The sequence below is a fragment of the Salvia splendens genome, chromosome 3 (assembly GCF_004379255.2).
Source record: "Salvia splendens isolate huo1 chromosome 3, SspV2, whole genome shotgun sequence".
Classification (NCBI taxonomy): Eukaryota; Viridiplantae; Streptophyta; class Magnoliopsida; order Lamiales; family Lamiaceae; genus Salvia; species Salvia splendens.
Window position 1 is genome coordinate 26,590,467 of NC_056034.1, and position 15,894 is coordinate 26,606,360.

Genomic DNA, 15,894 nt, shown 5'->3' on the forward strand with positions numbered 1-15,894 from the left:
CGTGGCTTCCTATGTTCGCATGCTTATGTCATAGTACTTTCACACTTTCTTACACATAGCACACATTTACAACATCATGTCACTCATGCTCATGTTCCAACATAATAGTATCATCACATTAGCATATTCACACATAACTTCCATACACATGCACACTCTTGTCAATACACTCTTATCATATCATCATTAATTTCATATTCTTTCAATAACTTAAAACATACCTCACTTTCTTGTGGTTGAGCATGATGCTTCGAATGTTGAGCCTTCGTGACACTTCTAGTCTAAGGGTACTAATCTAGACTTAATCTGAAAGAAGACTCTCGGACCAGAGCGAAAGAACGAAGCTCTGATACCACTTTGTCACGACCGCCCTTACTAAGGATAGTAAAGACGGGGAAATCGTGACTAAGGAAGGGACTAAGGAGCGGGGAAGAAGAAAGGGAAAACAATGAAAGACAACATCTTAAACAAAGCTTCAAAAGAAAAGTTTTAATCGATTAAACAATTAAGCAGCGGGTTAATATCTCATGGTAATTAATGTCATAAAGGAGTGTAGAGCAAAACGAAAGACTTTATCAAGAACGATTCGAAACAAGGCAGCGGAATAAAGGTGTCTAGAGAAGCCTATGTATGAAGACACGACTCATCCAGAATTTCTTAAGGCTAGACTCAACATCCGCCGCAACATCACCGCTCAACCTGCACATAAACAAAACATATGCAGGGCTGAGTACTTGACATACTCAGTGGACACACGCCAAAATATTTGATAAAAGTTATGTCATCCATACCATAGTGAACTCGAGTTTTAACATTTTAGAAAAAAATATCATCGAGTATTACAAAACATTTTCGTAGACTGGTCAGTCAAAACAATCTCCCCACTTTCTCCACAATCAATCAATCACATCATCTTACCATAGTGCGCCGAAAGTGTGGCCACACTATTCGCCCACGAGACCGGCCGACTAGCAAGGACGACTCCCGATCCCACCTGTGTACACAACCTGATAGGGTTTGCAGCCCTACTCAGACCCGAATTCGTTTCACACATAGCCCTATAGCCTAACGAAGCAAGCTCAAACGAACTAGGCATCAGGCAACAATCTCAACATCAAACAATCACAGCCCTATAGCCTAACGGAGCAAGCTCAAATGAACTAGTCATCAGGAAACAATCTCAACATCGAAAACAATCATGGCATGACATAACACTTTAAACCACCCTTATAATACTGTATCATACTTTTGAAAGCGTAAAAGAGTTTAGTAAAAGAATGCCCACATCGATTGTTTACAAACACGGTTCACAACATGACATAACACTTTAAACCACCCTTATAACACTGTATCATAACCAGATAATATAACACAATCAGTTTTCTATCAACACAATACTCATGCATGCCCTATCGTTCCTTTCATCGTTTTCTCATATTGCCCATCCCAACGTTCACCATCATAAACGATGCGAACCATTTGGCATACATCAACGTGCAACACATAATCACATCATAGGATAAGTTCTTACTCACCCATGTATCATGTATTTCATTCAAAACTTGCCAACAAGACTATTACAATCATGACATGAAGCATCTGTGGGCATGAGTGACTGAGCGAATCTGAAGCATCTGTGGTTTAGCATTATGAGAGAATACAGTCCTAATATCCCCGGTGAGGAATGAGTGACTGAGCGAATCTGGTGTTTGGCCGAGAGTTTGGGTGATCTTGACGAGCAGATATACTGACTGGGAAGGAAAAGGGGGTGACAGAAGTTCAAGGCTGTCTAAGGCCGGATTGCACCTGATCCCAAGGGGAGGGATGGTTGAGAATATAGCCCGATCAATGTGTTTAACTGTTTTGTGTGTCTGTTATATGTGATTGTCCGTCACTTAAGTGTTTTCTTTTTTCTTGCGTCAGAGTTTAGAGTTTAGTTTAGGATAGAGTCGGTCAGGGGTGTAACCAGGCTAGAATTCGACTAATTTCTTTTTGTTTGTTCTTCACGCTTGAGGATAAGCATGTGGTAAGTGTGAGGAGTTTGATAAGTCGCATTCTAGGCCTTGCTTACTGGTCAGTATAACGTGCTTAATTGGATTATATTTGCAAAACAGTTGCTAAAGTGTGCAGGGAAAGGGTTCTAGTCAGTATGAAAAGGCTCGAGATGGAGAAGAAGGATTGCTGGGAAGGATCAACCACAAACAAGGCAAAAGAGTCATTTCACGAAGAGAGTCTATCCTAAAAATCAAGGGCAGGCCTCCCTATAAAGGAAGCCACTTGGAGAGACGAGGGGCATCATCAACATCCACACTTAGTTATAGTATCCACTCTCGGTAGATCCGTTCCTTCAGCATTGTCCTACATTTTCTCATTCCTCGCCACAGCCATGGTCACCTGAAGTTCCATCAGTTCGCCGGAGATTCGCTTTCCATCGTTCCAGCCAGTCTATTTCGTAGTCGTAGCAGTTCCATAGCCCGGAGTGGCAAAACAATCTTTATTTGCTTTCTTAGTTAATCTTTGCTTGTTTCCTTACGTGGATTTGTTGCAATTTCAGTCCCTGTTTGCTTTTGAAGTGTTTCGTTCAGATCCAGACGCCTTTTATGCAATGAAGTTGTTTTTATGCATTTCTTCGTTTCGAATCTGTTTCATTTTGCCTAGGTAGCTTAGATCTAGTTGTTGTGGTTTTTCAAGGTGTTAAAGGCATGATTTCATTTGGAGTTGCTGGATCTGTGATTGTTAGCTAAGTTGCTGTTTAGATTCAAAATTCCGAAGTGTTCAAGTACAAGATCTGAGCTTTCGTGATTCTGCCACCTTGCATGTCGTCTAGTATGTGTAGTTCTTAATTTCGCTTTGTTAATCTTCGAATTTTAGTGAGTTAATTTGTGGATCTGAATTGTGAAGTTGTTAATCTGCAAATGTTATTCATGGAATCTGAGTTTGTTTGATTTCTGCATTTTTGTTGAAGAAGATAACATCCACATCTAAGTTTCGGACCACTTTTACCTTCTAGTTACTTTTTGTTTTTTGTCCTTTGCTTTTCATGCTTGTACCCTACAGATCTGTCAGCGCAGGCATCTAACTACCTTTTATTCTCTGAAATTCCGTTTAGCTTTTTATAGTAACACCCTTCTTTCCACATGGCCCTGAAACACTTTGTCCCACACTCTCACGTACACAGCCACATGTTGATCACTTTCACACCACCTAGTCAGTAGAGTACACCCTTTTAATTTCTGTCTAGGTAGAATCCCAACCCAAGCATGGTTGCTAACCAACCCTTCAAGAATATCACAACAATTACCAAACGCATCATCTCTGTGGGATTTGACCCTTACCCCCACTATACCGATCAGTAGAAGTGGGTTGAGGAATTTCTTTGATAGCCAGGTTCAGGCTTTGCTGGGGTTTCTATCCTGATCAGTAGGATACATCCTTGCTTTACACGACACCTGCATACCTGTGAGCAGAAGAACACTATCACACACAACAATCATACGGACTCCTGTTGTATCCCAGCTGGACCATGTAGCTGTCAAATCTCTTATACCATAGCCTCAGAGACTGCTTTAGTCCATACAAGGACTTCTTCAGGTTGCAAACATAATCCTCCTTGCCAGGAACCACGAATCCCTCTGGCTGAGCCATGTAGATATCTTCTTCAAGCAATCTGTGTAGGAAAGCTGTCTTCACGTCTAGTTGGTCAAGCTCCAGATCATAATGTGCAACTATTGCTAGTAACACTCTGATGGAAGTGTGTCTGACCACTGGCAAGAAAATCTCATTATAGTCAACCCCCTCCTTCTGCGTGAACCCTCTTGCAACTAGCCGAGCTTTGTATCTAATACCCTCATATACTGTGGTCCCTTTATTCTTCTTGAAGATCCATTTGCAAGTAACAATCTTTCTCCTCTTAGGCCGTTTGACTAGCTCCCATGTCAGATTCTTCCATAGTGATTCCATCTCTTCTTCCATTGCAGCGAGCTATTTAGCACGCTCACTGCTCGCAACAGCTTCCTTATAGGTGGATGGTTCTTCAGTAGATGGTTCATCTTCCACCTCACTGGCAACTTGTCCTCAAAGCCGTACTTCAACGGAGGCGTCACACCTGTCCTCCTAGATCTGTTAAGAGCAATGCTTCTCTGACGAGCTTCTGGATTAACATCACAACTAGTAGTATCAATAATAGCTTCAGCAGTAGTGTGTTGATCTTCTCCACCTTGGAGTTGTGATCCACTCTCTTCGTGAGTGACTTGTAGCTCCACGTGTTTATCAACACCTTCCAAATTCTCTGCAGCAATAGATTTTCGGACTAGGGTTTTGAATTCCGCATCTGTTAGGGTTTCTGTGTTAATCGATCAAGATGTCTGCTCTGAACGTGAAAGTCAACAAGTTCACCGGGAGAAATAGTTTTAGCTTATGGCAGATCAAGATGCGATCCCTGCTGAAGTAGCAGGGTTTGTTGGCGCCACTCAAAATAAAGAAGGAAATGGAGGATGATGAGGAGTGGACAAACTTACACGAAAAGGCCCACTCGACCATCATGTTGTGCCTGTCTGACGATGTTATCATCAAAGTTGTTGATCAGGAGACTGCTGCTACCCTTTGGACGAAGTTGGAGCAACAAGTTGCTCCTGAAGCAACGTTTGTTTTGATTACACATGCAGGAAGGTATGCCCCTTCGGGATCATCTGGAAAATTTGAACAAAATTTTGCTGGATTTGCGTAATGTTGATATTAAAGTAGAAGACGAGGATGCTGCTTTAATTCTGCTAGTTTCTTTGCCTGAGTCGTACGAGAATTTCGTTAAGTCTTTTATGACGGGGAAAGAAACTATGTCTATGGAGGATGTTCGATTTGCTCTTCACATCAGAGAGGATCGTCAACAGGCAACGAGTTCAGCAACAGAAAATTGAGCATCGGGATTATCTGTTACGGGTAAGGGACAGAAGAAATTCGGACACAAGAGCAGAACTTCAAAAGTTCAAAAGGTCCTAAAGCCCCTAAGTCAGATGACATTTGCAGATATTGTAAAGAACCATGGCATTGGATGGTTGATTGTCCAAAGATAAAGAAGAAGTTGGGCAAGAAAGAGGATGCTAACGGTTCTGCGACTGTGGCAGAAGTTGATGACACAAACTAGAAAGAAGAATTGGCCTTGGTTGCGGATGAACAGCCATACTGTAATGATGTGTGGATTTTGGATTCTGGAGCATCGTATCATCTCTATCCTCACAAGGAGTATTTCACCACTTATGAGCTGATAGATGGAGGCAATGTTACCATGGCCAACAGCGTTGTCTGCAAGGTGGTTGGCATCGGCTCAGTCAAGATTAGGACGCATGATGGGGTCTTCTGCACCTTGAACGATGTTATGCATGTTCCACAAATGACGAAGAATCAGATATCTCTGAGTACGTTTGACAGTAAGGGTCTCAGTTTTAAAGGTGAAGGTGGAGTAATGCGTATTCTGAAAGGTTCGAAGGTGGTTCTGACAGCTCTAAAATGAGGTACCTTGTATGTTCTTAGAGGTTCCATCGTGGAAAATCCTACTGATATTGCATCATCTGAGGTTGCAACCAAGGATATGACCAAGCTGTGGCATATGAGGCTCGGTCATATGGGAGAACATGGCATGAGAATCATGTAAAATCGTGATTTTCTTTCTGGGCATAAAGTGCAGAAACTTGATTTCTGCGAACACTGTGTATTTGGGAAGCCTCATCGCAGCATGTTTCCAAAGAACGGTGTTCATCGAACGAAAGGGACACTTGACTACATTCATATGGATTGTTGGGGTCCCTCATGTATTGAATCTATTGGAGGATTACATGTCTCCAGTCCCGTACTCTAATGCAGTAGGGAGTTTGATGTACGCTATGGTCTGTATTAGACCAGACATAGCACATGATGTTAGTGTTGTCAGCAGGTTCATGGGACATCCAGGAAAGGAGCAATGGCAAGCCGTGAAGATAATTTTTCGCTACTTGAGAGGTGCGCCTGATATTGGTCTCATTGATGGAGGTGATACTCATTGTTCAGTGACTGGTTATTCTGATTCTGACTATGCTGGAGATGTCGATAGTAGAAGATCTATGACCGGTTATGTTTTCACTCTTGGTGGTTCTGTTGTTCGTTGGAAAGAAACTTTGCAGGTTGCTGTTACTTTGTCTACGACTGAAGCAGAGTATATAGCGTTGACAGAAGCTGCTAAAGAGGGAATATGGTTGAAAGGGCTAGTTGGTGATCTTGGTTTAAATCAAGATCAAGTTGTTGTGTTCTGCGATAGTCAGAGTGCTATTTGTTTAGCCAAAGATCAAGTGCACCACGAGAGGACTAAACATATTGAAGTGAGGTATCATTTTCTGAAGAATGATAAAATAATTGAGGTGAAGAAAGTTGGCACTGCCGTGAAGAAAGAAGGAGCACTGGCAAGCCGTGAAGAGAATGTTTCGGTACTTGAGAGGTGCGTCTGATGTTGGTCTCATTTATGAAGGTGATACTCACTATTCAGTGACTGGTTATTCTGATTCTGACTATGCTGGAGATGTCGATAGTAGATGATCTATGACTGGTTATGTTTTCACTCTTGGTGGTTCTGTTGTTTGTTGGAAAGCAACTTTGCAAGCTGCTGTTACTTTGTCTACGACTGAAGCAGAGTATATAGCGTTGCCAGAAGCTGCTAAAGAGGGAATATGGTTGAAAGGGCTAGTTGGTGATCTTGGTTTAAATCAAGATCAAGCTGTTGTGTTCTGCGATAGTCAGAGTGCTATTTGTTTAGCCAAAGATCAAGTCCACTGAGAGGACTAAACATATTGATGTGAGGTATCATTTTCTGAAGAATGAGAAAAGAATTGAGATGAAGAAAGTTGGCACTGCTGATAATCCTGTTGATATGTTTACCAAGCCGGTCCCGCAGAGCAAGTTTCAACATTGTTTGGACTTGCTTAATGTCATAAGCTGTTAGTTGCCCGTGGAGGGCAAATTTGAGGCAAGGATGAAGAAGTTTGTTTGTTTGGTATTATGATGATGCATTTGGAAGGAGGATTCAAGTCAAGGTGGAGATGTGATAGTATGCCTTGAATTTGTTTCCTAATTGGGATAGGATTATGCTTCCTAATTGGGATAGGATTATGTTTCCGAATTAGGATCGAATCTAATGTGTGCCTATTTATATGGGAGTAGAGCACATAATTCTGTGATTGTGATCTTAGATCTGAAATCTGTAACTGCAGTCATAATATAATTTGTTCTTTGTTCTTGCCCGTGGATGTAGCCAATTGGCGAACCACGTAAATTCTTGGTTTAGGGTTCAGAAGATCCGTGGTTTAGTACTCAAGATCTTCACATGGAGAAGGCGCGAGCTATCTTCGATTCTTCAGTGAATCAATGAGGTAAATTGGTATAAGAGCCAGTCTTTGGCTTTGAATCAACGAGGTAAATTGGTATCTTCGATTACTCCGGAGCAAACATGTTTTAGGTGTTAATAGTATTTGTCTAAATAATCTGCTAAATATATCAGAATTATTATGTGATCCGTTAAAACGCACGCTTCCGCTGCCAACCCCTTCAATTGGTATCAGAGCCAGTCTTTGGCTCTGATTATTTGGATTTAAATTTTGTGAAATTCATGTATGCTTGTGTTATTTCATTGCGAAGCGTGTTCTTGGTGTTTTTGTTTATATTTTATGCATGATGAACTCAAGAACTATCGAATCAAAGAACTTGAATTTTTTGATCGTACGAGACATGCGATCCGTGGGCGCTCGCACCAATACAGATCACACCACGCGCGATCGAGATAAGGTCGTCGAATTGAGTGGGAGCCAAGGAATTCACGATCACGGGGTGATGCGCAGACGAGCGTGGGCTATTGTGCGCCGCCAACTGAGACCGCGAACCCTAGGCGGTTCTCGCCCGGAAATCTCGACAAGGCGGCAGCTAGCGCGGCATGGCGGTTCGTCTGAGAACCGCCGAGGCACCACGAGCCGCCAGGCCGAGAACCCTAGGCGGAAGGTCCCGACCGTCCGAACCAGCCTGACCGAGGGCGTCGTGCCTGTGTGCGCATCGTTGGCTTAAGCAGTGGGAGCATCAGGTCTTGGGATGCCGAGACGAGGCGACGCGTCGCCTGGCCGAGAGCTGTCGCGCCACTCGGCGAACCGTTGGGCGAAGAGCCGACGCAGCCCGACGCGCACGGTTGCGTGTCTTACAGGCCGATGCACCGAGCCAGGCGGCCGACAGCAGGTGCGCTACCGCGCTATCTACTAGCCTTGAGCCCCGACACCCGACGAGCCGGGCGGCCGATAGCTAGCGCACCACCTGTGCGCGGCTGGCCGAGACGATGTGTCCGTTGTGATCCGGCGATGTATTCGTCGGGTATTCATCGTTCATCGTTCGTGCAAACCTCGTGCGATGAGATATCGATGATGGATTATTTTAATGATTATGTAATTCATTGGATATCATTAAAATATTATTATTTAATGGAAATAAAATATTTTGGGAAGATTTCCCTAGATTTTAGGAATATTTCAATTATTGACTATATCTATGGAAATAAATAATATTATTTTGATTCCAAGATGATATGGACAAGAATAATTTAATAGTTTCCTAATATTTATATATCTGGAATCTTAACAAGGATAGATATATAGGAATACATTAAATAATACAATAATATAATTTTTCTTCCTTATATTGAACATGGAAATAATATGAATTTAATTTTTCATGTCTAATTAAGATTAAAATAATTCCTTTATTTTAGAATATCTTATAGAAGACATGAATAAGAATTAAATTCTAGAACAATTAATTTCTTAAAGAAAGATACTAAAAGATAACGAAAGATTTAATTATCCAGTCAATTAAATGCCAATAGAATTTAATTACGCATATATCCGCCTCAAGGCTAAGGATAATTAAATAAAAATCATAACCCAAATATCTAAGCTATAATTACGAACTTAATGTTTATATATGGTATCCATCGATTGGTCTGCAATTGTGAAGCTAATTTCTAATATTATCGCCACCCATTATGTGGGGACAATAATCCTAAGAAATAGTAAGTTCGGGGGGCGGACTTCTCAAATACAAATAGTATGAACTAGAATGTGATTTCAATATTATCGCCACCCATTATGTGGGGACAATAATCCTAAGAAACTACGAGATTCAGGAGTTCACACAGAATTTATGAGATAGCTTGATTTTAATAGCAGCACATGAACATTGTTATGGGAGTGTGTTGTAGAAATAAGATACTGTAATGCTAAATCTGGTGGTCTTGCTTAGGCAACATTAGGCGGTCATGCCATTATGTGGTCTGTGGACTATTCGTAGGTGTTGTAAAATTGTAAGATTTTGAAAAGTTTTATAGTTAATCTACTCAAACTTCTTACATAATTTTATGACAAATAGTAAATATTATGTTTAGCAGTGCAAACTAAATCGTCAAGATGTCATTCAATACTCTTTCTGCAATTCTTAAAGAAAACAAACTCGAGGGCCAAAATTACATAGAATGGAAACAAAATTTAGACATCGTTCTTACAGCTGAAGAGTACAATTTTGTGCTCACAACCCCACGACATCCAGTGCCGGTGGCCAACGCCACGGCAGGAGTCTGAGATGCGCATAGACAGTGGCATAAGGCGAATAAGATGGCTAAGTACTACATGTTGGCTTCTATGTCTTCAGTACTCAAGCATCAGCATTTTGCCATGGCGACTGCTACCGAGATCATGCAAAATCTCACAAATCTTTTTGGTACTCAGAATCGAATGACCAAGTCTCAGGCCTTTCGGAGTATCATAACGGGTTCCATGAAGGAAGGCACGTATGTGGTTTTGGCATAAGTCTCAGGCCTTTCTCGAGATGATAGGCCACCTCAACCAAATTGAGGTTTTGGGAGGGGCGATTGATCCCGAGTCCCAAGTAACAATTATCCTTCAGAGTCTTCCCCCTAGCTTCCAGCAGTTCAAGCTTAACTTCGAGATGAATAAAAGGAACTACACCTTGGCATAATTGTTGACTGAACTTCAGTTGGCAGAGGACCTTATGGTTCAGGCTAAGGTAGTTATGCTTAGTTTGGCACATCATTCCTCTGGCTCTAAGCCTGGCGCAGGAAAGAAGAGAACGCCGAACCCAGTTGCGGCTAAGAGTGCTAAGGGAAAGAAGAAGAAAAAGGCTAACAAGAGGCCTTCGGGGAAGTGTTTCAAGTGTGGAGAGAAGGGACATTGGAAGCCAGACTGTCCTAAAAAGGGCAAGGCTACAGGTATGCACCAAGCTCTAGTAGTCAAGTCATGTTTGACTTCGACATCTACTTAAACTTGGTTTATTGACACTGGAGCTACTAATCATATTTGTTTTGATCCTGACTTAATGCAGGTGACAAGACGACTATATGACAATGAGATCGAACTCCAGCTGGGCGATGCTACTAAAGTGGCGGCCGTTGCAGTGGGAGATGTTTATTTGCATTTTAGTAATGATAGATTTTTGATTTTGAAGAATGTTTTTATCACGGCCGCCCTTATTAAGGATAGTAAAGACGGGGAAATCGCAACTAGGGGAGGGACTAAGAAGCGGGGATGAAAAGGGGGAACAATAAAACACGACATTTAACACAAAGCTCGACTAAACTTCAAGAGAAAATATTTTAATGTATTGCATGGTTAAGCAACGGATTAATGTCTCAAGGTAATTAATGTCATAACATAGTATGCAAAAAAAACGGAAGACTTTTAGAAAGAGAGCAATTTCAAACAAGGCAGCAGAAATCTAGTATGTAGAGAGAGTCATAGGATGACGCCCATGTATGAAGCCACGACGCATCCGAGAAATCTTAAGGCTCGACTCAACATCCGCCGCACCATCATCGCTCAACCTGCACATAGGGAAAACATATGCAGGGCTGAGTACTTAATATACTCAATGGGATCATGCCGAAAACATTTGATAAAAGTTATGTCATCCATACCATAGTGAACTCGAGTTTTACATTTAGAAGAGGAATATCATCGAGTATCACAAAAACAGTTTCATAGTCTGGCTAGACAAAACAATCTCTCCACTTTCTGAACAATCAATCATTCACATCCTCATACCATAGTGCGACGAAAGTGTGGTCAGACTATTCGCCCACGAGACCGGCCGACTAGCAAGGACGGCTCACGATCCCACCAGTGTACACAGCCTGATAGGGTCCTACTCAGACCCGAATTCGTTTAACACAACCCTATAGCCTAACAGAGCAAGCTCAAACGAACTAGGCATCAGGCAACAATCTCATCATCAAAAAAACATGGCATGACATAACAATTTAAACCACCCTTATTACACCATCATCATACTTTTGAAACGTAAAAGAGTTTTAGTAAAAGAAAGCCCACCTCGCTTGCTTATACAACACAATTCACAACTTTAATATCACCCTTGCTCTTTGTAACCACGTACGCACAACAACCCTTGTCAACACCATAACACAATCAGTTTTTCCATCAACACATTTATCATGCATGCCCTATCGTTCCTTTCATCGTTTTCTTATATTGCCCATCCCAAACATTCACCAACATAAACGAAACGAACACTCTAGCATACATCAATGTGCAACACATAACCACATCATCGGATACGTTCCTTATTCACACATGTATCATGTAATGCATTCAAAGCTTGTCAACAAAGCTTATTTCAACAAAACCAGAATCTGGCAGAATAGCGCAGTCTTTTTGTAAAAATCATTAAAATTCTATCCGACCTCATATGACCCTAAAGTTTGGTCACCACACAGTAGACACATAAAGGTTATTCAGTTAAAATTTCACACCATAATCATGTCTTTTGATCGGTCAAAACAAAAATGAAACTCACGGACGAAACACAAAATTCTGGCAGTACTGCGCAGTTCGATTGAAAAATTCATTATACAATAATCCATCATCAAAAGAAGCTGAAATTTTGACACAACAGAGAAGACATCTAAAACTGCATCCACTTAAAAATTCGTGTCAAAATAAGATCGGGTGATTGGTCAAAAACTTGTCGGAACCTACTGTCCGAACACAACAGTTTTCATACTCAACATTTACAAACCCTAGTTTGTCTATCATACATTCACACATACATATTCATGCTTCCCAGACATATTCATGCTTCAAAACGAGATTACAACCATGCTTTCATAATCACACATAACATTCACCAATGATTCAACCACACGCTTACACACACACACATAAACATTCTTGTGCAACCATCCTTCCCAACCAAATAATTATTAGATTTACGATTCTCCACTCACTATATGCATGAGGGGTTCAAAAATTATGGATTCAATGGGAAGAATGGGAGGGATGAATCAAAGTATACTTTTCCCTTGAAAAACAATCGGTATGAATGACGAATGATGCGATTCTTCGATGAATCTTGAGTTTCCAACTCCAAAACGAAGCAAGAACAAAGAATTGGTGAAGGATTTGTTGAGAGGGAGAAGAGGGGGAGGGAGGCGTGTGGGAGAGGAGAGGGAGAGAGGGAGGCGTGAAAATGAGGGGTTAGGGTTACGGTTTTTTTTTCAATTTATAGTCTAGGAATAATCCCACAATTAAATAAAACAATTAAAATATGGGAGAATAAAATAGAAGTCAATGAATAAATCCCACAATTTAAATGAAAATAGGCGTGTAGTATGGGGGAAAGGGTTTTTGAAATTATGCTATTTAATTAGCATAGATATTGATTTGGTATTTACTTGGAGAGAAATATACTCACAAATTAGGTAAAAAGATATTGAGCATCCCATAAATAAGATAACAAAATAATCCAAGAATTCTCCAAGTAGGAAAGAGGGGGGGGGGTGTGTAAAATAGGGAGTAGTCAAAGGAAATATTTAAATCCTCCAATTAAGTAGGAATATGATTTAAATTTGGTAATTTCTTGTGGGAAAGACTCTCATAAAATAGGTAACAATTAATTTAATCACACAAGGAAAATGAAAGGCATATGGGGCGAAAATTATATGGTCGTAAAGATGGAAAGAGTCAAATCCTAATTAAAGTAGGATGTGGAGAGATTTAATTGGATTTTAATTCAAGGAAGGAAATAAACAAAGTACCAATTAAATCTGCAAAATAATTCCTTCTCCTAAACAATAGGAGATTTTCGAAAATCCCAAGGAATGGGGCAAGGGACGAAAATCATATAGAATAAATTTAGGGGTATTTTGGTTTTGGATTTAATTCGAAATCACACATTGGAACATAATTCACCCTTATTCCACATATCTCACAACAACTTATTTCATATAATTAACTCAATTACCTGGAACAAATAAATTTCATAAAAGAAATTCTCATTCAACATCCAAATCAATGAAAACAAAAGTCGCAAATTTTTCGGGGTGCTACATCCTTCCCCTCTTAACAGAAATTTCGTCCCGAAATTTGGTCGTCTCACAAAAACAATTCGGGGTACTTTTCTTTCATCCTATCTTCTAACTCACACGTGGCTTCCTCGGGACCATGGTGTTTCCACAACACCATCACTGATGCTATTGACTTGTTTCGTAACTCTTGCACCTTTCGATCTAGGATTGCTTCGGGTCTCTCCTCGTAGCTCATGTCGGGTATCAGGACAACTTCTTCTTGATTAATCACACGCTTGGGATCAAACACGTACTTGCGCAACTGCGACACATGGAACACGTTGTGCACATTCCCAAAACTAGGAGGTAACGCCAGGCGATACGCTACAGAACCTACTTCATCAATAATCTCGTACAGCCCAACAAAACGCGGTTTCAATTTGCCCTTCACTCCAAACCTCACAACTCCTCTCGTCGGGGATACTTTCAAGAAGACTTTGTCTCCAACATCGAATTTGATTTCCGTTCGGCGCACGTCAGCATACGACTTCTGCCTATCTTGAGATTCTTTGATCCTTGCACGGATTTGATGCACAATTTCGGTCATCTCCTTGATAGCGTCGGGTCCTAACAACCTTCTTTCACCAACTTCATGCCAATAGAGTGGGGATCGACATTTCCTACCATACAGGGCTTCATACGGCGCCATATCGATTGTCGCTTGATAGCTATTGTTGTAGGCGAATTCAACCAATGGCAGAACAGTTTCCCAACTTTCACCTCAGTCTAGGACAACGACTCGCAGCATTTGAATCATCCTTTCCGATTATCCGTCAGATTGCGGGTGAAAAGCAGTGCTAAAGTTCAATTTCGTGCCTAGCTCTCGTTGCAAACTCATCCAAAATTTCGACGTGAACTTCGTATCGCGATCAGATACAATGGTCTTTGGCACTCCATGCAAACGCACAATCTCACTTACGTAGAGTTTAGCTAATTTGTCTGATCTGTAGGTAATCCTAATCGGTAAGAAGTGCGCACTTTTAGTGAGTGGATCTATGATCACCCAAATCGCAGTGTTCCCCTTTTGTGACTTTGGTAAACCCGTCACGAAGTCCATGGCTAAATCCTCCTACTTCCATTCGGGAATTTCGAGCGGTTGCAATTTCCCATACGGTCATTGGTGTAAGGCCTTCACTTGTTGACACGCTAGACATCGTTCCACAAACGATGCTACATCCCCTTTCATTCCATTCCACCAAAAACGTTGCTTCAAGTATCGATACATCTTCGTGCTTCCAGGGTGAGAAGTGTAAGGCGTGTCGTGTGCTTCACTCAAAATCTAATCTTTCAGCGCCTTATCGTTTGGCACACACAAACATCTTTCGAACGTCAAAGCATTGTCCGCCACCTCACGAGAGTGGTCTTGTTTCTCGGTTCTCACCTTCGTACGTGTCTCTTCCAACTTCTTATCACGTCGTTGAGCTTCTATGATCTTGGTTCTTAAGTCTGGCTCAATTACTAGCGTCGCTATTCTTCCTCCTACTATCTCGGGCGCTTTCACTATTTCCAAATGCATCCTATCGAACTCACGGATCAACGTTTCATCTTGAGTTAGGAGAGAAGCCAGTTGCGGGTGGTTCTTCCTACTCAAAGCATCGGCTCCCACGTTCGCCTTGCCCGAATGGTAGTGGATACCACAGTCATAATCCTTCACGATCTCCAGCCAACGTCGTTGTCGCATGTTCAGCTCCTTCTGCTCAAAGAAGTACTTGAGACTCTTGTGATCCGTATAAATTTCACATCTCACTCCATATAGATGATGTCTCCAAATCTTTAGTGCGTGCACCACTGCTGCTAGCTCCAAGTCATGAGTCGGGGAGTTCAGCTCATTCGGCCTTAATTGCCGGGAAGCATATGCTATCACCTTCTCATCATGCATCAACGCGCATCCAAGTCCTACTTTCGACGCGTCAGTATAGACGGCGAAGTCCTTGTTGGGTTCCGGCACCGCTAGAACAGGTGTTGTAGTCAATTTCTTTTTCAAACGTTGGAAACTCGCCTCGCATTTCGGCTTCCAAATCCACTTTGACTCCCTTCGTCAATAATTGCGTCATTGGTCTCGCAATTTTAGAGATCCCACGACGAAGCGTCGGTAGTGTCCTGCCAATCCCAAGAAACTGCGAATTACGCTCGGCGTTTTCGGCGATTTCCAGTTTTGGCGTAAAGTTGTTCCTTCCGCAATGTTTCCAACACGGTTCGCAGGTGCCATCCATGCTCATCCTCGTTCTTCGAATACACCAACACATCATCAATGAAGACTAGCACAAAATTGTCGAGATACTCGTGGAAAACTCGGTTCATCAGGTCCATGAAAACTGCCGGGGCATTAGTCAGTCCAAATGGCATCACGACGAACTCGTAATGGCCATAACGAGTGTGAAAAGCAGTCTTAGGCACATCCTCTCGTCGGACCTTTAGTTGATGATATCCCGACCTCAAGTCCATTTTTGAAAATACGCCAGCTC